The sequence below is a fragment of the Stegodyphus dumicola genome, chromosome 3 (assembly GCF_044657685.1).
Source record: "Stegodyphus dumicola isolate Sdum_Otavi_A_Nest chromosome 3, ASM4465768v1".
Lineage (NCBI taxonomy): Eukaryota > Metazoa > Arthropoda > Arachnida > Araneae > Eresidae > Stegodyphus > Stegodyphus dumicola.
The window spans coordinates 162,391,823-162,417,332 of NC_140770.1; the positions used below are offsets into that span (position 1 = coordinate 162,391,823).

Sequence of the window (25,510 nt, forward strand, 5' to 3'; positions counted from 1 at the left end):
CATTTTTGATAGATTTGCAGTAGGAACAGAAAGTGTGCTTTATGTTTAGGATGAAGTTAGTTTTGACTAGTTAGACTGAGTTAGTTTTGATTCTCAATGCGACCGACCAACGGCCGAGTGGTAAAGTCGCTGAACACTGGTATTTTGGTCCGAGGTTCGGGCTGGCTGCATGGACGTTTTCGTGGTTTTCCTCATGTGTAACGTGTATACGAGCCACTTTCCCTTAGAAAGTCCTCCACGAAGGCATTGCTTCCCTTAGGCAGATAGCCCTAGTGTGCTTTGCCGTAGTTAAATAAACCAAACTTGATTCCCAATGCATTTTGATTGGATAATTAGTACTGCTGTGAAGTTATTATTGGCGACTTGGTGTTTAGTTCCAATTACATCATCAGAGGTATGTAAGAGTCCTATAAGATGGAGTAGTGTCATAATGGCGCAATGCAATGTGAGATTACTATTTTTAGATACAGAGGGAAAATTATTTTACGTTACTAATTTAAATTATAATGCATCTTTTATATAGTTTCTATTTTTCTTATATGCATATATATAGATATAATAAAGATATAATAATTAAATAAAAAATTATATGAAGAAAGAGGTTAATCGTTCAACAGTAAATGCACATATTAAAATTGGAACAAAAGCAACAAATATAATACAAAAAATATCAAATTTATGAAAATTCCTTGGCCATTTTCAAAAAAAACAGTAGAAGAATGTTCAACAAGTCACGTTTCTGAATCGGCTGAATGGCTTTGAAATTTTTTTAATAAATAAAAAATAAGAAAATACCAGTTAAATAAATTTAATTAAAATGATCAATTAATGCCCTTTAAAACCGCAACAAAAATAAATTTATGAAAACATATTATTTAATTAATCATCAAGACATGTTATGCTTTGGCGAGGCCCTTAAACGAAAATTACTTCCAAAATAAACATTGTAAGAACAATTTTCGAGTCTAATTAATATAACACAGAGACCTTAAGTAATTTAGCAACATGTGTCTATTGAAAAGTTTTGGCTGCTCCTTGACTAAAACCAAAGAATTTCGAAAACGTTTTATTTTTTTCCACTGATTGCTTTTATTTTTTATTTAATTCCGTTTTTGATTTAATTATTATTCGTTGTTAGTCCAAAGGGGCTTTCTCTCAGAAGGACTATTGTTATCATTTTGCAGTTTTGCGCTGAATCACTATAAATGTCCGTTTTACTCTTCAAACGGTTGCCACAAAATGTTAGAGTCCTGCATTATATATTTGAAGAAATTAAATAATGAAAAATCTGCATAAATGTATGTCTATTTCTCGCAATGTTATAAAACAACGGTACATAGAGCCATCGAATTTTGAATGACGTAATCCTTCTATGAATATGGGCATGTGGAAGACCAAATTTGAAATTTGGAATTTGTTTTATGATCGATTTCATATTTTGTAAATCTTTAACGAATTTATGATTAAAAAACTCAAGGATTTCAAAGCGAGCAATGGCAACACTCTACGGGGGAAATAAAAAAACCTATTTATTTATCTCCAGCGCCCCCGCGGAACTGTGTATCGGAAATTCTAAAGATAGGCTCATTTAAAGATTATTTTTCGACATTGCTATTGAACCGAATTTTATGGTTTAAGTGCAAAGAACATGATATTTAATAAATTAAGGTAACACACAAAACTTAAAAAAAAACGCCGTTTAGGACGTAATTTAAAATCTGAGCCTTTTAAGATTTGTTTTATTTAATTAATTTAGCAATATACTTTGTGGTTTTATAATTTATTAACTGAATATGAAATTCCTAAACTTTCATTTATATACATGATTCTCTTTATTGATAGTTAGTCATGCTGGCTTTACATAGAAGAAATAGCAGTTTGGACATTTCTCATGTGTTAACTGACACCCAAAATTAGCTGTCTTCTAGTTCGTTTTTACAACACCCGTACACTCTTATAGAGAGTTCGTAAATTAACGCAACAAAGACCTACGACATTATTCACGTCCGTAAACTTCTGACACTTTATTCAAGCAACTGCGAGACATCCATCAAAGTAAAAAACAATCTTTCTAACGCTCAACATCAACGGCTGAAAACAGAGTTTCACCTTCCATCGTCGTAAAAGTATTGTCGAGATTACAATCATTAAAAGGAGGATGAAAAAAATTCCTTTACTTGCTGATTTTTACTCTCTACACACAGGTGCTGCTACTACAGCCGCCGTAATTCAGAAAACAGATCTTTGGCGACCAGATGGCGAGCTTTATTTGGCGAGCGATTATAAGAGCATCATCAAAGTGAGTTCTCGCAGTGGTAACCCGGACTTAGATGTCAGTCGCGCTTTCGCCTTTGCAAGTGGCGGTGAGAGAAAACGTTGATTGGTCTCTTCCTTATCTCAGTCCCGAAGTATTGCAAAGAAGAAAAAAGAAAAAAATATTTTGGGCTTTCTGCTCACGGTCTTTTTTTTAATAAAAATTTTATTTCATTTTTTTATCATGAAATAATTGAATCTGGTGTGGATAAACCAAGAACAATTTTTCCGGGTGTAAAAATGAAGAAGTGATTCTATCAAATACACTTACTTGTAGATGAGTTTCTACCTAATATACGGTGCTTTTGGGAATTTTTAGAATAAACTCTTTTAACATTTTTCAGTATTACGATTAGGATATTTTGTGACATTTTTGGCTTAAGTGCATAAGGTAAGTAAGTTTGCAAATTTTCGTTTAAACTTATTACACATGCAACTATATTCCTTCTTAAAAATATTTTACCTAATACTTCAGAAAAGATTTTGTTATGCGGATATTTTGTTACTACAATTCTGCAATGACATAAATTATTACTGTAATGGAACTTAACTGTTTTTTGAAACGAAAATTTCGCATTATGTTGCTTTTGAGAACAAGAGTTTAATGTTAATATGTTAAAAATAGGTGACTGTAAATTCACATTTTCTCATTCGGTTTCCGTGGGAAATTATTTTTAATTATCAAAGCTTCTCTGCACTGCGGCTAAGATTTTGATGGTATTTTATTAATTCTTTAATGTTAAACTGATATTTCCCTGTCTGAATTTTAGTATGATGTAATTTCTAAAACTTAGTGCAGAATATGTTCGAAAAGCAGCTGTATTATTCTGTTCATTTCTAGAAACTGCAGACTCGGATATTGTAGAATATTTTGCTTGAGTAAATTGCAATTAGTTAATATAATTCTCCTAACAGCGTATTTTAACTAATACTTGCACGAAGATTAAGACCGATTTTTATTTATTTGACTAATGCGAATGAAATCAGACTTAATTTAAATTTTATTCAAACTTCGATAAAAATGAATGCAATTTAAAAACGTAAGAAATGGATATCTAAAATGTAAAAACAAGTGAATTGTATACACAAGGAGGGATTAAACGGAGGTTCTCAACAAGGGGGAAAATGGGGTATGTCTTTTATTTATCTGTTGAGTATTTAGTTTTGGTTTATGAGTATTAAAATAAATTCTATTTTTATATGTGTTTATCAACATTTTCTATATGTTTCTATATTAATCTACAAAAAATTTTAAAAAATCTGAGAGTTTTGGAGAAGAGGGAGAAATGATCATCTAGCAGCGGTAAAAGGGTCAAAAATGGATATAAGCCTGGCAGAAAGTTGTTTTCCTTACATTGTAAGGACTGACTGAAAAGCAAACACTTGAAAGTCGGTGCAGGATCAGTAACCGGTGGTGGATAACGATCTGATTGCGATAAATGTTCGTGGTTTTTTTCATGTGTAATGTGCAGATTTCTTGAGGAATTCTATCAAGAAGACGAATAAACAGGTAGTTTTTGCATGCGTCAACATAACGAATTATTCTTGTAGAGTATTCTAAAACATTTGATGGAAAGGAATTTGTGAAAGCTTTTCTTCTGTAATAAAGCTTTATAATTTAGGCTATTCAGGCCACTTTCATTCGCATTTAATCACTTTTAACAGTAAATTTTAATAATTGTTAATCTATATTAAACTTTTATTCATGAAATCATGTATTATTGTATTTGAGGCATGAGCCTAGCTTTTTTAATTAATGTATTTTATTTAAAAAATTACTGTATATATTTTGATTCCTTAGTTGCTTTCAGTGAGACTACTGATCACATTTTATTACAAAAATATATATGTTTCCGGCTAATAATGTGCTCGAGAAATTTATCTCGAAAAATATAATTTTATTTTCAAATTGTAGTTGTCAAGAGCCTTTCTTGCAAGTACCAGTTAAAGGTTAAAAAATTCTTAAAACATCCGCATACAGTCAATTTAAATGAACGAATGTGGCAACTTGGAATTGAGGAACCTGACTTCGATAACTTCTAGTATATATGCGAATTTCTTCTCTTATTTGCTTTTTGGGGATATGTGTCAAGAACAAATAAATTTCCTAATGAGCTATCTTCTAACAAATACCTTGCTGTGATCAAACACTTCATAGCTGCAAGCGATCTAATATATTAATAGTATGTTCTAAACATATTAATCTGGAGCACGTTTAAGAAAATATTTTGTCAGTCAGAAATATTTTAAAAATATTTGACTTTTTATTTTTGTAAAATATGAAGAGATCCAAGAAAATCATCTGCAGCCATTTTGCTTTTTGCGATAGTAAAAACGGGGCGAAATTGCTAGATTACTCGACTTTGTGTTCTACATTACGTTGACTTCAAATCTTCTTTAATTTTGTAATCCTATTAAATTGGGATAATAATAATTCAGTAGGATTACGCCGATATATATATATATATATATATATATATATATTATGAGATCATTAAACTTTTAAGGTATAGAATAATATTTCCTTTTCAGTAGAGGGTATTCGAAGACTCCTAATACGTAAATTACAGATTCAAAGATAGATTTTTATTAAAAGCTCTCAGTCAGAACAATAATAATTACAACAGCAACAATAACAACAATAATAATAATAATCGTTATTAATATTATTAGTATTGTTATTATTAATTCATCATTTTCATCACAATATTTTTTGTTTTAAAACAATAATAATAATATAATAATAATAATAATAATCATTATTACAATAATAATAATAATCATTATTACAATAATAATAATATAATAATGATAATAATAATAATAATAATAATAATCATTATTATTATTATTATCATTAAATCAGTAACTTCATCATCATTCAAAAATATCAATATTAATAGCAATTTTAATAATAATAATGTTTATTATGATGATTTTATAGTAAAAGTTAATAATGAGAAGAAGAGTTACGCCATTTAATATTAATATGAATAATAATTTTTAAATGGTGATGTTCTATAATAATTATTATTTTGCATTCATAATAAAAACAATAATAATTATTACTAAATAATAATACCAATTATTAAATATAATTATTAAATAATGATAATTATTATTATTACTTTTATAGTAAAATAATAAGAGTTATTGCCTTAATTATTAGTAAGATTATATTGATATACTAATAATAATGTTTTTTCTAAAGACACTCAATCTTAATAGTATTATTATTATTATCATTGTGACCTATCCTTCCTACCTTGAGGTTATATGAATGATAGTAATAACAATAAAATTTTGTTAAGTATCGACATTATAAAATGCTGAAGATATAATCAGTGGGGTAATAATAAAGTATTAATTCATCTTGACATAGCATTCCCAGCAAACGGCTGAAAACAGCAATCTGTGATTCTTTAATGTGACATATTTATATAATTTCAAATTTTCTTTAGAAGTTATATGTTTATCCTCCGTGTTTCGAAGATAAATGATGCTGTGTTCAAGAATATACTGATATAATAATGCGTTACTTTAAAAATTGTTAATGATTTACTATTTAAAAATCATAAATATCATTGCCAATAATAGCTCAAAATATATAATTTATTAATCTAATGTGATAATGTTTTGTTTTAAATATGTTTTAATTTTATGTAACTTATCTTCGTAATAAACCAAGTAGAGTTTGTAATTATTAAAAAACAACGTAAAATAAAATTTAAGATTGGGATGGGATGTTCTTTACATGATTAAATATGTTATATGTAACAAATATGAAGAAAAGCTATATTAAAAATAACATTATTAATAGAAAAATTAATATAAATTTTTGTAATAAGGTGTCAACGCTGCTACTGTAGTATTTTATTTCATTTTCTAAAAACAGTGTAAATATAAATGTAATAATTTTTCAAAGAGCCCAGATATGTTTGTAAAATTTGGGTTACTCTGATTTTTTCTCTTTGTCATATTGCTTTGTTATCTTAGTGTTAATATTCTGCATTTGCTAGCAGCTTTACTGTTTAAACACATATCTAAAACAAGGGTATTAGAGAGCGAATTTTTTTCCTATTGATTCTTCATCCTAATTTTTCCAATGCAATTGTTTAAGATAGAATTCTCTAAATGTTTTTTACCCACAACAATCTCTCAAATTTGTATCGAGTTTAGCGATTATGAACATGATTATCGTGACCCACGTTTCATAAGAATAAATACATTTCATATATTAGGAAAATTTGTATCTAAATTATAAGCATCTAGAGACGCTCACAAATAATAATTTTTTCAATTTTTTTAATATTATGTATTTTGTACCCTGGTCAAATGCCTAATTACACAGTTATGATACGGTAAAAGAAATTATGTGAGTTTTTAGGTATGTATTTCACAATATTTATCACTTTTCAGTTTAAAAATATCTTATTTTAAAATTGCAAATTTGAAGCTAAATCAATATTCACAGGAAAAAAGAAATTACAATACATTCTGTGAACTAAAGTTATAATTTTTTTTTTTAAATTAAAACGAAAACTTCGCGAATCCAATGAAAAAATTGACAAAGTTTTGTAACGTCGAATTTTAATAAGTCGTATGTTTCAAAGTTTAGAAAGGAATAAATGCTCACTTCAGAAAGAAACTTCTGATCCCACTTAAAACGCTTTTCCTACACACATGTTAAAAAGTATGAAATCTCCGTTATAAATTATACCTTTAATTCGCTGTCTCAAAGGGGGAGATTTTATTATCATCATGTCTGCAACTGATTTTGTTTCAACTAGTTACAATTTTACAATAAATATAAAATGCAATTAGAGAATTTTTTTGTTTCTTTAAGTATAACAAAATTTAAATTATTTTAATTCAGATTTTAACTAAGAATAATGCCATTTCGAGGGTAATTTTATGCCAAATAAATGAGCTCACCAGCGGCCGAGCGGTAGAGTCGCTGAACACTGGTAGTTCGGTCCGATGTTCTAATCCCGCGAACGGGTTGGCTGCATGGGCGTTCGTGGTTTTCCCCATGTGTAACATGTATACGAGCCAGTTTCCCTTAGGAAATCCTCCACGAAGGCATTCCTTCTCTTAGGCAGATAGCCGTAGTGTGTTTTACAGTAGTCTCAATAAACCAATTATGCCAAATAAAACTATACTTATTAAATAATTATTAATTATTTATCATTTTTATCTATATGAATGAAAAGCGAAATCACTTTGATCATGATTTCAGAAAAATGGCTCCACATTTATTCAGTTGTTTCTGTCCCTTTCATTAAGAACTTGTTGGAATCGATCTGTTTCATTCTTTTTTAAATTTAATTTTAGTGCTACTTAATTTTTCTGATTCAAATTAATAAAATTATAAAAAAATTCTTTGCGAATTAATTTATTTAAATCATTCCTATTTCAATTCATTTTATAATGTGTTTTGCTTGCTATGTTTTTTTTAAGGCTCCAAAAAACAAATTTAATTTTGTTTTACTTTTAAATGTTTTATTGCAGTTAAAATAAAATTTATTCCTGAATTTACGCAAGTTAATAACTTTCTAGGAATTTCGCAGCAAAAATGTATATCTTTGTTATATTTAAATAATAAATACTAAAAATTTAAATTCATATTGTTGAGGAACAGCACTTGAATATAACCAAAGTAGTGAGTATACCTGTTTGGAAAACTGAATAAACCCAGGAAAGGTGATATAAAATTTAAAAGATCTTAAAAAGTATTTTAATGAGAATTTTACTTTTCCTGTTGATATCTTCATCAAGGGGTTGTTGCCCGAGAAATGGCAGGAGAAATATAAAATCCTCTTTGATTTTTAGGACTCTTTGCTTTTTATAAAGATATACATGTTTATCATATATAAACAAGTTATATAAAGGTAAACATGTTTAATAAACATGTTACATAAAGATAAACATGTTTATCTTTATGTACTATTTTATCTTTTATAAAGGTAAGCGTCTTTATAAAAGCAGATTAGGAGGAATGTGACTAATATAGATGCTTAAAGAAATTTCTCAAAACACCTTCCTTCAGCTCTAATGCAGGCTTCGCCCCTGCGGGATAGGGAATGACGCACATTGGCGAAGACAGCAAGCATTTTCCGAATACCGCCGGCAACATCGGCGATCCTGGCGACTACATACATATCGGTTTCAAAGGGGCACTCGTGGATTAGTGTTTGCATGTGGCCCCACAGGAAAAAGTCCAAACGCGAGAGATCTGGTGATCTTGGTGGCCAAGCTATGAGACCATCTCCACCAATCCGTCTCCTGGAAATTTAATAGTTCGTATAACCAGCCATCCTCTCGGCAATGTACGATAGAACGTGCTGTTAGTCATGAGCACTGACTCTTTTATACCATTTACAATGCCACCCAGCAGCTCGCCTTTTGAATTCCGGCCGTACATTCTATGACGAATATTGTTTGTGTATCTGCGTTCTATCACCCCCTAAAGTTTTGTCCACTTGTTCAGATTCACTCTCTATATTTTGCAGGTAGGTTTTCTTTTGATACAAGGATTTACAGATGCTGAATAATCAGCATGCCCAAAATTCAAGAAATGCTTCCAGAAGGTCCTACAGAAGTTATGGTCATTATATATTTGTACAAAACTTCATTTAATTGAATTTATGAGAGAAAACGGTGAACAGAATCGTGGAAGCAAGTAGGAAAAGGTATTGTATGCAGCATTTTGTTTCTTTAAAATATGAGACCATCTTTTAACCCTTTGTGGCACAGTGTGTCCGGTCTGGACACACCTAAAATTTCCTTCTGTACACACAGAAATATTGAATGAAAAAGGATTTATAGGTTACTATAAGTTAAGCTGAACGTTATTTATTTATAGTAGATGGCAGCTCAACACAAACCAGTCCATATATTTTAGCCATGTTTAGTTTTTTAATACCCTCATTTTTCAAAGAAATCTTCCAAATTTTTTTAGGGTATAAAAGGAATTGTTCGAAAAAACTTTCTATGCTAATCTCCCTATTCTATATTAGTTTAAAATTTTGACCTTGAAATCTTGCCTAAAATCAAACGGCGAACCCTAGATGTGCCCAGACCGGGCTCACCGATCATCTAGGACAACTGAGATTCTGTATTCTTTGTTTCTCTGCATCTCATTGGTCAGTTCTTTGACAACAATGCTCGTTTCAGCACTCTTTTCGAAGCTCTATTCAATCAGTGTTCCCACTTTGGGCACACCCACAGAATTAAACGATAAGTGCTATCTTCACAAAATTTTTCTTGTGTACTCTTCTAGGCCTAATTAGACTGCCTACCTTTTTTTTTTTTTTTTTATCAAAACTCCAACTTTAAAACGTAGCGTGCCGGAAAGGGTTAAAACTTTCACATATCCAAAATTTATCATCTTAAAAAACGATGTAAGCTTTTGCGAGTAAATGTCCGTGGTTTCCGAGTTCAGATTTTTGAGGAAATTGCAGAAATTAATTGAGTTAAATTCTGAATTTTAAACGTAAAAAAGTGTCTTTCAAGATTCTGAGTAGGCAAATTTCATATACAGTCTAAAAAGCGATTAAATTTTTAAGTAACGTTTTATGTTACGAGCACGGACCTAAAATCTATGGGATATAACAAACACACGTCTTAATATAATATTTTTTCTTTCCCAAATAGTCTGCTTTTAAGAAATATAGAGAATCGTATTCTTTTTTCACATCAAACATACGAGAACACTTAAGACTAAAAGCGAATTTTATCTATGTCTTGTAAGTACCACAGAGATAGGGAAAGAGTGTAAAGTACCCTTTTAATTTGAATCTTTATAAGTTAACAGATGGCACCACTCGTGCTTACAGAATTTATGGTTATGGTTATGGTTATAACAGTTATGATTTAAATTAAAGATAATGGATTACCTTAAACTAAGAGTAAGTTAGTTTAACGGCTGCACAAAGAGGCTAAGGCTCAAGCTCTGACCTAACGTGGGCATAACAAGCAATAACGTATGAAGGCTAACGTAACGCCGCTGTATATTACTCGCAAGCCGAAAAATTTAACAACGTGGCCTTCAGCAGATTCTAGCCTCTAATACCTCTGATTCTAGCCTCTAATACCTTCCTTTAAGCACTCTATTCTTTTTTTCATAATATGAATATCATGTCAGCTAGATTGTGGCAAGAAAATGGAAATGAGGAGAATAGGAAAGTAGTTTAACATAAAATAACTGTTTAAAAGCTCTTCAAAAACATAAACTCTACAGAAGAAGAAGGAATACAGTGTTTTTTTTTGATTGAATTCGATCTTTAGTTTGACTTTATTTCGTATTATCTCCGTTATATATCCCAGAATCAGAATTCTTGCATTCTTTAATCTTGAGTATTTCTGAAAATTTATCTATATATACATAGATTATTAAAACATATATACATATATATATATATATAATTATTAAAACATATATTATATATACATAGATTACATTCAAAGAAAAATGCTTCAAAGGAATAAATAAAATATTAAAGTAAAGGTAAAAAGTAAAGATAAATTTAATTTAAAATAATTTCTTTTTAATTTATATGCGTAATTCGTATCGGGGAAGTTTCTTTAGGCAAGAGTTTCTAAATTACTTTGGTTTTCTACTCTTATTTATTAATGCTTTAATTTTAATTCAAGTCTTTTAGTTGCCAATTTCTCAAAATTCAACTTGTTTAAATTTCTTTTTAGTAATTCACCACATGTGGCACCTTTGGTTTTGACTTTTACCCTTGTCTACATGGATGACGAAACACGAATTGAATGATTGAGAGATAGGTTTGGATTCAACTTCCCCTTGATAAGTCTGTCTCCTGCCTGCTCAACAATCATTCACTTATGCATTTTTATATATAAAATTTTTTAGGGTTAAATAATATTTGTAATTTTAATTTTATATTTATTCATGGATTTTGATACTTGCACTTGATTTACATATGTTCTCAATTTAAATCATATTGTAGATTAGTTCGCAACAATAATTAATATTTATTTGCATTAAGTTTCATTTAAATTTATCAACTTTAAATTTGCTTTTTACGAATAGAGAATATTTGTTAAATATATATATATATATTTTTCTACTATGCAGATATGCATAATGATAAAATAATATTGGCTACTGAGTCTTGAAAGTATAGAGTTTAAAATGTAGATATAACGATTTATTGATGTAGCACTTTTACCTGCTGTCGAAAATTTCGAATTGTTGTTTGTGGCGCTCCAAGGACGATCGATTGTCAAGAATGAAACGTAAAAACGATGCATGAATATATGCATGTGGAATGTTTATTTGCCCTCATCTATTCATTTACAAGTTTCATTCATTTTATTTAATATATATGAATGCTAAAATGTTTATTTTCTTCAGCATTCATCCATTTTGGAGGGGGGGGGAAGATACCATTACTTGAAATATACATGTTCTCTGGCCGAATAAATAAAACCCTACTGGGTTAAATCGTGGTTAAACCGAAGCAAACGGCTGGTTGCATTTCTATGCTTTTCTTAATTTATAATATGAAATATTAATTTATGATATGAACGCTTTTCTTAATTTATAATATGCTTTCATGGCCTGTTTGCCTTACAAAATCCTTTACGAAAGTTTTATTTCTATTAGGCAGATAGCAGTCGCATGATTTTTCCTTTTCAGGTATTTCTCCCGCCTTCTTAGCGTGCCTTCGGAGTGTGGTGGTCTGCACGCTGGGCGCGTATTCCACAGAGGTCCCTGGTTCGATTCTCGGCGAAGGCGTTGCTCATTTTTTATCTTTCTTCTGCGTCCAATTAACCTAATGTCTCTACATCCTTACAAAAATCAACTTACCAACCTATCAATTCGTATCTTTAAATGAGTAGTATGATAGTTTAAACTTTAATTAAACAAGGTTGGTTTACTTGATTACAGCAAAGCACGCAAGAGCTATCTCTCTAAGACAAGGTACTCTTCGTAGATGACTTTCTAAGGGAAATTGGTTCTTATTCACTCTAAACATGGGGAAAACATGTACATCCGCCAGCCCGTTTGAACTGCCGGGAAGTGAATTAAGGTCGATGTACAATATTGGCTATTCGGCCACGGGGAAGGGATGTTTAACGCAGAAATAAATCAAACGGAGCTTTACTATTAACGCCATCGTTGTTTAGAAGGCATTAAAGTGTGTCGCAAAACGTTTCTGAAAGGCCAATACTCCTAAACCGCGCTATCGTACTATCCGCCTGCAACAAGTAATGGTGTTCCTAAGCTGGATTACCACTTCGGCTACTGTACTTGTCCATTAACAAGTGATTTAATAGGTTTAAAATTCTAAGCTTACAGTTTGCACGGTGGATGTTGTTAGAAAGAGAAAATGCTTTTGATGTTATATTAAGAGCAACAGTGGAAATACTGCAACTGCAAACTGTTTATGAGAGTTAAACGTGTTTGGTATTTAACATTTTCTTCATTAAAATTTGACGATAATCTTGATGTCATTTGTGACGGAAGTCGTTTTAATAAGCAGTGGGTTTAAAAAACTAACTTATTTTAAAGATACCTCTCGTTATTCGCGTGTTCGTGCCATACCAAACATGCAATCGTTGATGTCAGGTATCGAGCGCATTGCCATAGTGGATTAGACGAATGCACTTGCTTTGATCCAGTTTCTTACTTCCTTGTACGGAGTAAAGGAAGCTTTATAATCACGAAACATTTCGGCTATCACTTTTCAAGAAAATATCCATTTTGACCATTATAGAATCCAATTAAACGATGTCTTTACGGGGCATGTGTACGTAAAGACAGAATAAAAATGTCTTTTTCCCAAAACGGATTTTAAAATGGATTTAAAATGGTTTCAAAAGAGATTTTTTATGACGTCTGTACGTACGTATCTGCGTATGTATGTATCTCGCAAATCTCAAAAAACAAGTAGCCTCAGAGCGTTGAAATTTTGTATATAGGATTGCTATGACTGCTATAACATGGCTTCCTTTTTGGTTCAAATCGGCCGAACCAATATATGTATATATATACGCACTCAATTACTCGACTAGATGAGCTTAATTTTTTTATTGTCATTATGTTGGAAAATTGTGCATTTTTGCTTCAAAAATGATTGAATTATGTTCTTCTTATATTCCGGTTAATGTTTTCGTGCCTTTAGTTAATCTGCATGAAATAGTAGTAGAATTAGGAACAATTTAAAAGTTATTTGAGTGCGACCAAGCCTAATAGAGCAGACATATTTGTTTGCATTTGAAACTTAGCAGAAGAGTAAATTAAGTTAGTTTCTGCACCTTCAGTGTCATTTTGCCAATTGGGACTAACAGTAAACTTTTTTTTTTTTTTTTTTTTTTCACCGAAACATCTTTCCATCTTGCCCGGGAACTTTTCTCTCATCCATCTAAAATATTCAAGCAGTATTTCTGAGAGAATTTTTGAATTCTTTAAGGTAAGTTGCAAACTAAGCATTTCCCTTGAGAGATGCAAGGGTAAGTGTTTCATAAAAATTTTGAATCAAATGAAAAAATGTGAAAGTTTTAAAATGTTGAAATAATCGCAAAATAGACCCTGGATGTATTTCAGATATTTACATGATATATTAAGTATTATGCAGCATATATTGGTAAAAAAAAATTTGATTTCTATTTAAACTCATAAAGAACGTTGTAAACCTTATAAAAGTGGAGCATGTTTTTATCATTGAACGTGCCATTGAGACAGTTATGCATATTGGGTGATTTTAACACGGCTAGCCATGGATAAATACAAATAAATTTTCCGTAAGCCACTTCGATCACTAGTAGCTGGAATCTGGCTAAGTGATTGGTCAAGTTTGTTGCCGCCGATGACGGAAATTAGTTTGAGTATTTGTGTAAGTTTAGTTTAAAGACTGCAAAGAATTTTTTAATCTTGTTGCTTGGGCTCACGTCTCTGTAGAAGTTTATAAAACTCCATAACCCTTTTCGAGTTTATTCAAGCTTTTAGTGGATGTAAATGTAGAGTTTTTTAATGACCACGAACATCTGGCGTCGGAAACCGCGATTTAGAGCATTCAAGAAGGTGTAGCAAACTTAACTTCAATCAAATCTGGAAGTTATTTTTATACGTTTAGAAGTGGTGGATGTTTCTTGCAAAATATTTTATCGGTTATCTGGATGTAATAACTTTTTTTCTCGATTTGAATTAAAAAATAGTGATTTTTTTGGTAATTTTCCGTTTCGCCGGCGCAAATCTCGCCAAGTAAACTTTATTGACGACAGCATGCACTGCACACATAAAACATTTTAACAAATGTTAGTTCTAAGAATTTTTTTTTTTATTTTGAAGACATAAATATTTTAATATCGTTTAAAATTTTGTAAAAAGCCAGTAAATAAATACAATAAATTTGTAAAAAGACATTAAGAACTTACTATGCTTTCATGGTTCAACATCCTGATTCTGCGGTTCGTATTATGTGACCCCAAGTGATCTCATCTCACGTAAACTACGCTACAAAAATCTAATTCTCTCAGTAATTATCGACATTAATTTCAAGTTAAATCTTAATTTGGAATACAAGTTTAAATGCACGAATTATTTCAATTCGTGCGAATAGCCTACTCAGAAATTATGTAAAACCGTAGTGCTTTACTTCGCTAATGCATTCTCGTTAGAATGGATGAATTTAACCCTTGATTTTGCTTTTTCTATATTTTTGGCCTTCGGGTGAGCGGTGTGATTGCATCCTAATTGACTTAATTATGCGAATGGCCTTAGGGCATAAAATTGAACTATCTTCTAAACATTCTATGTAATTGTATGCCAGCATTTAAAGAAACAATCAATCTGATAAAAATGGCTGCGACTTGTTTTGAAAATGATGCGTAAAATACTACTAGCAAGGATATTCCGTTTGGCATCGGTTATACCATTATTGACGACTTTATCGCCTGAGCCAGCAAAACGCGAGTACTTTTTTTTTTTTTTTTAGTCAAACTGTGGGAAATGAGTAATCATCATCTTAGGGGAAAAGCTATTGTTCTAAAGCTACACTAATTCTGTTGTAGGAAACAAACAGTAGACATTTTCGAATAAACAAAATTAATACGTTTAAAAAAATTAAAATATGGTATAAAATGATAACTAGTTTCATTAAAATACTTCACGAAGGCACCATTTTCCGTCACTTTTTTCATAAACAAGCCTCAAAGTGACGAGTAATAGGCATTTGATTGGGCAGGGATTTAGACGCTCAGGCATTTTAGAGCGTCTTCATGCTTGAAGTTATTTTTCGCTTCTTGAAAGCCTCAGTAGGGACGCGATGACCCAAGTGTAGGTTATCTTTCCACTGTGTGACTAATATTAAACAGTATAACGTTATAATCACATATGCATAACTATCACTTCTGCTTACTTTCATTTTAAATATCATCAGGTAAACCGGAAGTTTTTCTATAACCCTGCTTATGTCAAAGCAATTCATATTGTAATCAATTTGTATCCAATGATTTACGAACGTTAATCGTCACCTGTTTCTGCTTTATTTGATTGAATTTATAGTAAAGATAATAATGTATCTCTTTTTATATGACCATGTAACTTTATTTCGATTTTTTGCATAGTTTTAACAAATTATCTAATTACCTCTCATTAAGAATTTTTTTCAAACTCAAATGCAAAATGCCTGCGAGAAAATAGCCTCAAGCAGCGGAAAAGGAGAAGATATGCAAACAAAGATGAAAAGTAGTAAAATTAGATGTACAATATGATAAAAGCCGGAATAAGAAAAAAGAATTCAAATTTTCGTCAAGAGGTTCTGTGTTTTCTAATACCGGAGAGGTATGCCGGAGAAATCAGCCTTCGCGTGCCTTTTGGAGTAACTGGAAGCATGTCCATCGCGTATTCGAAAGGTCTGGAGTCCCAATCTCTGGGAGGGAATTGCGGATTTTTTTCAGGTTCCTGGCTTAGAACAATTGTAAAATGGCTCTACAACCTGTAAGATCAATACTGAATTTCTAGTGTCCTGTCCACTTCTACCTGTACCTGCACCAACTTCTCTAGAGAGTCTTTCAGCTTGCCGTGTAGTTTGAACGCCTATTTTGTCGCACAGACACTAAACCAGAGTCACTAATCCAGTCTACGTACCGACTGGAAGACCAAATAAAAAGCAGCAAGTGCAGCAGTTGTAAAACCGCCTAACACGTTATTCAATTGAGCAGCCGACTCCTTGCTCTAAATTCTCCCTTGTATCGGTGATCATAGTTATTTGGAACTCTCTGGCAAGCATCGGAAACTCTAGGACAGTTTAAGTGGCATGTCTTGATCTAGTTATTAGTATATGTCTGCTCTTTTCGAAAGGACATCGCTTCCTCAATATCAGGGATTCCATAACGAGAAGGTAATACATATACACTACACTTTCTCTAAGACACTCGAAGAATAAGGTTAAGAAAATCTGGCATTTCTCAATATCTTAAAAGCTGTTTGATTGTGCTGGCACTGCAAGAGCTAGAATAATTAAACTTGAATATAAAAAATATTACAATGAAGAATATAAAACATAAAGGAAGTCATGGATAAATTATTGGTGACTATCACAATATTACTTCTATAAAAGAAACTTACATTCCAATGAGAATGCATAATAATATTCACATTACAATATCTGACGAAATCCGGGCTGATATCTGATGTTAACTGAGCTGCAAACGTCATGATCTGGCTCAATTAGTTTGTAAATCCTCAGAGGCACCTCACATGAATGCAACTTGACTGCACTTCCCAAGAGGGATATGGAGGAACGAATGAGAAGGGGGTGAATAAAAGACCCAGATTTCGAAAGATCGAACACTACAGCAATAGTGCAAGGAGGTTCCTCTCCTAGGAGTACTTACGTAGATAAGGCTACAATAAAGAACGTATATGTAAAGAAGGAAAGTGTCCATACATGGAGCGCAAACCAGTTTACTACTGTGTCGCGAAATTGCGGAAGGACAAATTCTCATTGCCAATCCGCCAGGTGTATAGGACAATTGAAGGATACAGTATAAAACAGAAGAACTTATAGGATTCGTTCTTTAACAAATCTTTTAGCGAAAATCTATACTCGAATTTTCGAAGATATGTTTTACTCAAATAAATAATCCATTAGTTTATCTACTTTCGCGGATCACTGATTTGATTTACTCCGATACGGTGAGAAATGGTGTCTCAGAAATTTGAACTCTTCACAAATCGTACCTTCGATCTCCGCCACTGGCTGCGGCCCAAGACAGTATTACTCATCGGCTCTACACAGACACTCCTGCTTTAGTGAAGCAAACTTTCATAATACTAGAAGTTCTTTGTCTACAACGAGCTTATTATTACTATTTTTTAATTTTTGTGTAAGTAATATTAGTATGAAATATTCGAAGTGTTATAAAACTACTATATATGTATCCAAAAGCATGTAAGTGCAATGGCACCGTCAGTTAACATTTCTTGTAATCTTTATTCATGTGTTTTAGTTGCATATTATGTAACTCATATGCTTAAATATTAATAAATAATAGAAGTGCAATTTGACAATACCCATTTACTCATAGGAAACACTGGGTGTCCTTTAGCACTTCTACATGAACATAAAGATGTCTACAACGAGGTCTAACATGAATAAAAGAATTAATGGGAAATCACATATTTGGAAAGTTTCTTAAATGTTAAAACATATGCCATGGACAGGTAGCTTAACGAAGAATCTACATAATATACTTTTCACATAATAAATAGGATGGAAAACAAAACGCACGGAATTCCCTACAAATTGAATACATTGAATGAAAAAAATATAATCAAAAGAATACAATTTACTAGCTCTCAATAAACTACCTAAGTAAAATATACGAAGGGTAAAATTATGCGAATATTTTTTTTTTAATTTTCAGAAACTAACGCCAAAAAACTATACAATTTACCAATAAACTAACTCTCAATAAAGTACCTACGTAAAATAGACAAAGGGGAAAATTATGCGAATATATATATATTTTTTTTTAATTTTCAGAACCTAGCGCCAAAAAACTATACAATTTACCTATACACTAACTCTCAATAAACTACCTACGTAAAATAGAAAGGGGAAAATTATGCGAATATAATTTTTTTGATTTTTAGAACCTAGCACCAAAAAAAAAACTATACAATTTACTAATAAAAAACGAGCTCTCAATAAACTAAGTAAAATAGACTAAGAGGAAAATTATACGAATATTTTTGTTTTTAATTTTCAGGCCCTAGCGCCAAAAAACTATACAATTTACCAATAAACTATCTAAGTAAAATAGACGAAGGGGAAAATAATGCGAATATTGTTTTTTTTAATTTTCAGAACCTAGCGCCAAAAAACGAGAAGGAAATTTCGCGAGGAAATGCAATAGACAGAAGAGAATATATTGCTTTGGACCCTGTTGCTACACGTAATAGATTATTGCTCGTGTCGGCAAACAGAACGAAGCAACCCTTAAAAAATTCTATATCAATAAAATTTAAATTTATTTCAGTCTACTGGTAATCTTTTTTCTCTTTCTTTCTTCCAATATCGAATTAATATATACCTTATTCTTACTAACAATTCTTACAATTTTGATCTCGTAAAATTTCGATTTTCAAATTCTGCACTTTTACCACAGAAAGCGTACGTCAAGAAACACAAAATTGAAATATATCAGAATGACATTTCTTTATAGTGTGCAGCATATATATTTATCAGAGACTTTTAGAAATATGGAACTTTTTGTCGTCCAAATGTATTTCGGAAATGGAGAATCTTTTTGCATTTCAATTTTCAAATGTATGCTTGCTGGAAATGTTGAAAGAATTTCAATCATGTTTCTACATTGGCAACATCATTGTACCAAATGTTTTTCTATTAAATCTTGCCTTCTGCGAATTTACCTGTGAATATTATAAATAGAATCCAAACATTCAAAAATTTTTTTATTTCTCTCATGCATTTTCAGTTTCGTTTACTTCGCTCCCCTGTTTTTCATTCCTATTAATCTAAGCTATCAAATATTATCATTATATTTAATTTCAACGAGAATTTATTACATTGGTGTCAATAAATTACGGAGAAATATTGTTATTTTTTTTTGGGAACCGGCTCGCTTCAAATCACACAGGAATTTCAAATATTTTGTCGAAGATTTTAATAAAAGTAACATCGCGCTTCACAAATAACTACATTTTCAGTTATAATCTCTAAGTATAAAGATGTACTTTTCTCAAGGCTCTCCCATATCGATAGAAGAAACTTCATTACCCGAAAATTGCGAATTATATTACGAATGTCCGTAGTAAAGTCCAATGATTTGGCAATTTGAGACTTTAGCGATGCTATAATATCAAATATGACCAAATATCGGACTAAAATTGAAAATATCACTAAATGATATTTTCGTGGTGTTGAATTTATTGACGTATACTTAATAATTCTGCATACGCATTTGAACTTTACAAAATACATTTATTCATAGTTTAGTTACATTTAATCAGTTTTTCCCCCACAGTTATCAAAACTGACGTCTTTCCAAATAACAGTTGATCGACCACTTGCTATATAGTTGTTTTTCAGAGGTTTCTCATTTATAACCTTAATGCTAGATATTTTCCATTAAAATGTTCTCCATGAAAGCATGCCTGCTTTTAGGCATATAGCTCTTGTGTGTGCCTTGCCGTCTTCAAATAACCTAAGTGTATAAATATTTGGTATATCATCAATAGCACGTTCACGAAATTTCAATTTTAGCGCTACATTATTATTATTATTGTTGTTATATGATCAAGAGTTCGATGGGGAGCCCGTCAGCAAAATATGCTCCGACATCTGTTTGGCAGAATCATTATCCCTTTGGTTACAAAACAATTTATTACAAAAATTGATAGTCAATCGTTTTTTTATATGTACCAAATCAAATCTTATGAATTAATTATTTAAGCAAATGGGCACTTTGTTTCCGAATTTAAAAGTTATCTGAGTGAAATATCAACACTATTAAAATCTGTGTATGTCTGTCTATTTGTTAGTTTGTTTGTTTGTGGCATTTTCTCCTCTTGAACCGCGAGGAGTTGAGTTTCAAGAGAGGTACCCCGAGAATTCCAAAAATTCGTAGAAAGCCATTCCGACATTTCTCAACTTCGTATGATTTTTATCAGCCAAGATATTAATAAAAAACTCTGAAAACGCTAATTTTCGCCCTCATTTTCCAGAGTGGCAACGGGCCCACCAGCGGCCGAGCGGTAAAGTCGCTAAAAACTGGTAGTTCGGTTCGAGGTTCGAATCCCGCGAACGGGCTGGCTGCATGGGTGTTTTCGTGGTTTTCCTCATGTGTAACGTGTATACGAGCCAGTTTCCCTTAGAAAGTCTTTCACGAAGGCATCCCTTCCCTTAGGCAGATAGCCCTCGAGGCTTTGCCGTAATTAAATAACCTAACATAATCCAGAGTGGCAACATTCTTGCACTTTATTTCGAGAAGTGTTGCCACTGTTCGCTTTCAAATCGTAGAGTTTGTTAATGAAAAATTTGTAAATATTACAAAACATGAAATAAAAATACCATTTACAAATATTAAATATATTGTTATTATTTTAGGTCATGTTCTGACGTTGATGAAAGTAAACGAATTCATGTAACGTCGTTGTATGTCGAAAATGTTTCGTTGATGTTATAAGGTATTTCTCCGGCTTTCTTGCCATGTCTTCGCTGTTTGGTGGTCTGCACGATGAGCGTGTATTCCAGAGGTCCGCCGTTCGATTCCCGACGAAGGTGATGTTAATTTTTCATCTTGCCTTCTTCCAAAATTACCTAATGTCTCTAAATTGGTGCCCGAACTAAAAGGGTGTTGGATGATGATTCTTCTCACCCAGGATTTGGCGACTGAGTACCCTAAAAACCCCAGTCGCTCTTTAAAAGGGGGAGTATATAAGGTGTTTCTCCCGCCTTTTTGGCATCCGCTTTTTGGCACCGCCTTCGTGGTGTGGTGGTCTGTACTTTGGAAGCGTATTCCAGAGGTTCGTGGTTCGATTCCCGGCGTAATTTTCATCTCTCCTGCTTGCGAAATGAACCTAATGTCTCTACAGTGTCAGCATTTAAATAAATAGCTGCTATTAGCAACTTTTGTTTTTCAGATTAATATAATTGACTCATTATGTTTTAGCCACATTAATTCTTTTATTGATATTCAGAAAAAGTTGTTATGTTACATTAAATTTAAATCATAACGTCATACGTATGTATGACCTAAACATATATCTACACTTATGAACCTAAACATATACCTACACGTATGAAGCTAAAGTGTCCAAAGTTTGTTTCCTGATTTGGCAACAAAAAATATTTACGAATTACCGATTTCATTCATATTGAAGTTTTTTTTATGCATTCTTTTCAAGGTGCACATAAAACATTTAGCTTTGACAGCAGCCCTCTCATCTGGCAGGCTTGCCCTCTAGTCTCAAGATAAAAATCGTTACGGAACCGTTATTGACATTTTCCTTCAGGCAAATCAATAATTTAGTATGGAAAACGAGAAGGGGTTATTGAAGATGTAAAAGCAACCAGAATTAGCGTAATATTTTCAAATTTGCTGGACTAGTTACGAATTTTTTTGTAACATCTATTCTTCTTGGTAACATACACTGCTACTAGACCTTCCTGAAAATCTGCGTAGCGACTTATCGCTAAGACTAGAAGAAGAATACAACAGAGAAATGGTGTAAAAGACATTTTTTAAAACTCAGTTATTGATAGACAGCAAGGTGCTTAAAATTTCACTTGTGTCTCGCTCACACTAAATCATTTGCATCCTCGCCAGGAAACACAAAAGAAACAAGGACTGTTAGAAAGGGATATCATATAAGCTATATTAAAATACTTATTGGTAAACCCCTTATAGGTTTAAATACAAAACCTTCGTTTTCAGCTGCAGAAGGAAAAGGGAGAAAGAAAAGGGAGAAAGACTCAGGCGTGTCAGTTCTCAGGTGATAAGTGAAAAGAAGGAAGTTAAGCTACTGGCACCGTGGAAACTTCTAAATGATGAAATGTTAATCCAAGAGGGTGCACATCGGAAGAAAAAAATGCTGGCACAAAATGGCAAGCACACCGTGTGAAAAACTGTTTCGGGAAAAAAACAAAAAGCTCGTTCCGAGATGATCTAATCTGCGTTAAAATAATACGCCGAATAACGATTATTGGAGATGGTATGGGAACAATAATCAACAATACTCTTGTTGCGTTAGCACCCCTTGTTTATTCGGCGTGTTGTTTTTAATTTAGACAAGAATCAGGTTGAATATTTTTCAATGAGAAGATTTAAGAATTAATTTAAGCAGTTTTATTCGAAATATTAAAAAAGGACCATCATCACATCAACCATCGCGTTAATTATAATTGAACTTTTGTGCAAATAGTATCTTTGATTTTGCTTCTCAAACTTTTGTTTATATTTCTAATTTTAAAAAAAAAATAATACTAGAACATAAATAATATAAACCATTTTTATCGTAACTTATGTTTATATTTATAATTAAATTGTTATTGTTTAATTACTTATGTGAAATTCTTTGTATTACGATAATTGTTCTATATATCATATAGAGGAAAATATAAAGACAGCGATGCAAGCAAAAAGTTGAGAATTTCCTGGCCTAATGCTTCTTAGTCTATTCACCCTTTCCTTTGAGACATATGCGTTGATTTGAAAAGTGGGGTCAGTAACTCTAAGGGTAGGGGTAGCTTCGTGAATGTTATTTTAAGCAAGAAGTGAGATGTAAACTGAGCATGTCCTTAGCATGTGAAACTAAATATATATTTGAAAAGAGTAAGCATGTTGTCGAAATTTGACCAGCGTTCTCGTTTTTTTTTTATTACAGACACAATACATTTTTGCTTAAGAGCAAGAGTAACTATTTCACATTTAAATTATTTTAAAAGAATGTATTTTTTCCTACAGATTTAATTTAATCCACAAAATTGATTGTAAGATTAAAAAAGTAAAAAAGGCTATCTGTAAGGATTAGGATTTTTAATATCGCACCAGAAAGTGTGTTAAAGTATTTTATGCTCTCTCTGACGTAGCAGATACAACAGTGATACAACAAAAATCTAGACTCACTCCTGCTAATTCAGCTTCTTCTTCATCTTTTCGTTTTTTATTTAACTTTTGTATTTTCCCTTAGCAAGAAGTCTCTTGTTTGTGTGAGACAGACGCTTCTTTTTTGTGTGCGAAGCATTCATACACAATTGAATAAAGTCCCGGAATGAATTTACGATGTTCGACACCAAGATAAATTTCTTTGGATCTCTGATGGAGCCTGAAGATGACGAGTGATTAAGCTGAAATTTTTACTGGCATTTTGTTACCAATTACAATCACAGTTTGGGTCAGAAAACAAATATGAAAAAAAATTATAAAAATATTAAAAAAATAGTTTGATGTTTTCATTAACATTAACAATGATTTTTTTATTCACCTCATGTGAAACCTGAAGATGACTAACGATTGAGCTGCAATTTTTTACTGCGTTTTCTTCATGGAACAGAACCATTTTTGGGGTCAGGAAATAATAAACTTTGACACAATTTTTCTATTTCCCTTTTTCACTCCACCCTACTGTTTATAGCCACTGTGATATTTCAGCTATTTCTTTAAACGCTCATCTAAAGGAAATGTACGTAGACTTTTTGTTTGCTTGTCTAGTTCATCAGACATATTCCTTTGACAGATGTATTCAAATGTGATGAATACTTGCGTATATTCATATACACTAGTGTGCAAAATTAACAGAATTTGCACTTTATGTCAAATTTCTGAAACATTAATGGACATATTTTAATGGAGTTTGATATAAAAGTACATTTATAACAGAGAAAGAGATGCACCATGCAAAAGTTATTTTATGTTCGTGTGATTAGCAGTAAAGTTTATAATGCAGGAATGTTCAAAATACATGTTGTCATTTCTAACTGAAAGTGTGCCTTTTATGGGTACAGTCCCTTCTCATGGACATACAGGTCACGCAATGCTGTGGTATAGTGAACAGGAGACAGTTAAGAAATCTCTTGGACAGGAGATAGGAGACAACTGGCTGAGCAGCTGGTGCCGCCATGAAGACTTTCAGTTTTATTGCTCACTCAGTGGGACCACATTTATTTAAAAGTTTATATTACAATAAAAATTTTGATTTTTATGTATACATAATTTTGATATATACTTGACATACATTGACAGAATATAAATATTAACGGAAATTTTGACGGTACGTACATAGAATATAGAGTTGAAATGCAATAACAGTTCACAGTTGATAAATAGTTTATAATTCATAAATAGTTCACTATTCATAATAATTCGCATTTGATAAATAGTTTATAATTCATAAATAGTTCACTATTCATAATAATTCACAGTTCATAAGTCTGTTAAAGTTTATTAATCTTTTGAAGTTAATAGTTAGTCTGAAGTAAGTTCTGATAAAGCTGTGATAAATTTTATAGTTACTTTGAAGTACGTTCTGATAAAGCTCTGATAAATTTTATAGTTAGTCTGAAGTAAGTTTCGTATTTGTTGATTGAAGTTGTGCTGCTTTGAAGTGATGCTAATTATGTCGAAAAAATGCTCATGTGGAATTTTGATACCTTAATTTATGCTGCCTTTAGATTATCACAATTTTCTATGAGATATTCCATTAAAATATGAAGTTTTTTGCAGAGAGAGTTACTTCTGAGTAGTTGTTTGAACGATCCATGGGAATTTTCACTTGTGAAAAGACGAAAGTGGACGTCTCTAGTGATTGCACATTCAAACAGGTCTATTGTTCCTGTTGATCCGTATATGCAGTTATCTGTATGATACAAGCCGAAACGAAAAAGATATGGAATGAAGGGTCCATGTGCTGTTAGAAGATATGTTATTGCATTATTCGTTGTAACTAAATTTCGTGTTAGAATCTCTTGGACAGTAAATCCTACTCCTGCAACAAGGAAATTTTCATCTCCAGGATAATTATTGGATGGGACGGCGAGATGAAATTGCCCTCCCAAGAGCGTCCCAGATTCTATAGAGTTAAGATCAAGAGATCTAGCTGGCCAATCCGACTGATGATATATTCACTTTCCAGTTAAAAGTTGACTAGGTGAGCCTATGTAGACGATCTTATTTTCACCAAGCTAAGCGGGTT

General features: G+C 31.9%; 1 long non-coding RNA gene across 1 annotated transcript in view; it reads left to right on the plus strand.

Moving 5' to 3' along the window:
* Nucleotides 1-2,350: 2,350 nt before the first annotated feature.
* The window catches only part of LOC146998176 (uncharacterized), a 970,620-nt gene continuing 947,460 nt past the window's right edge, over nt 2,351-25,510 (plus strand). The window contains exon 1 of the long non-coding RNA XR_015040030.1: nt 2,351-2,704. This is a non-coding gene — a long non-coding RNA (uncharacterized LOC146998176). The remainder of the gene's footprint in view (nt 2,705-25,510) is intronic.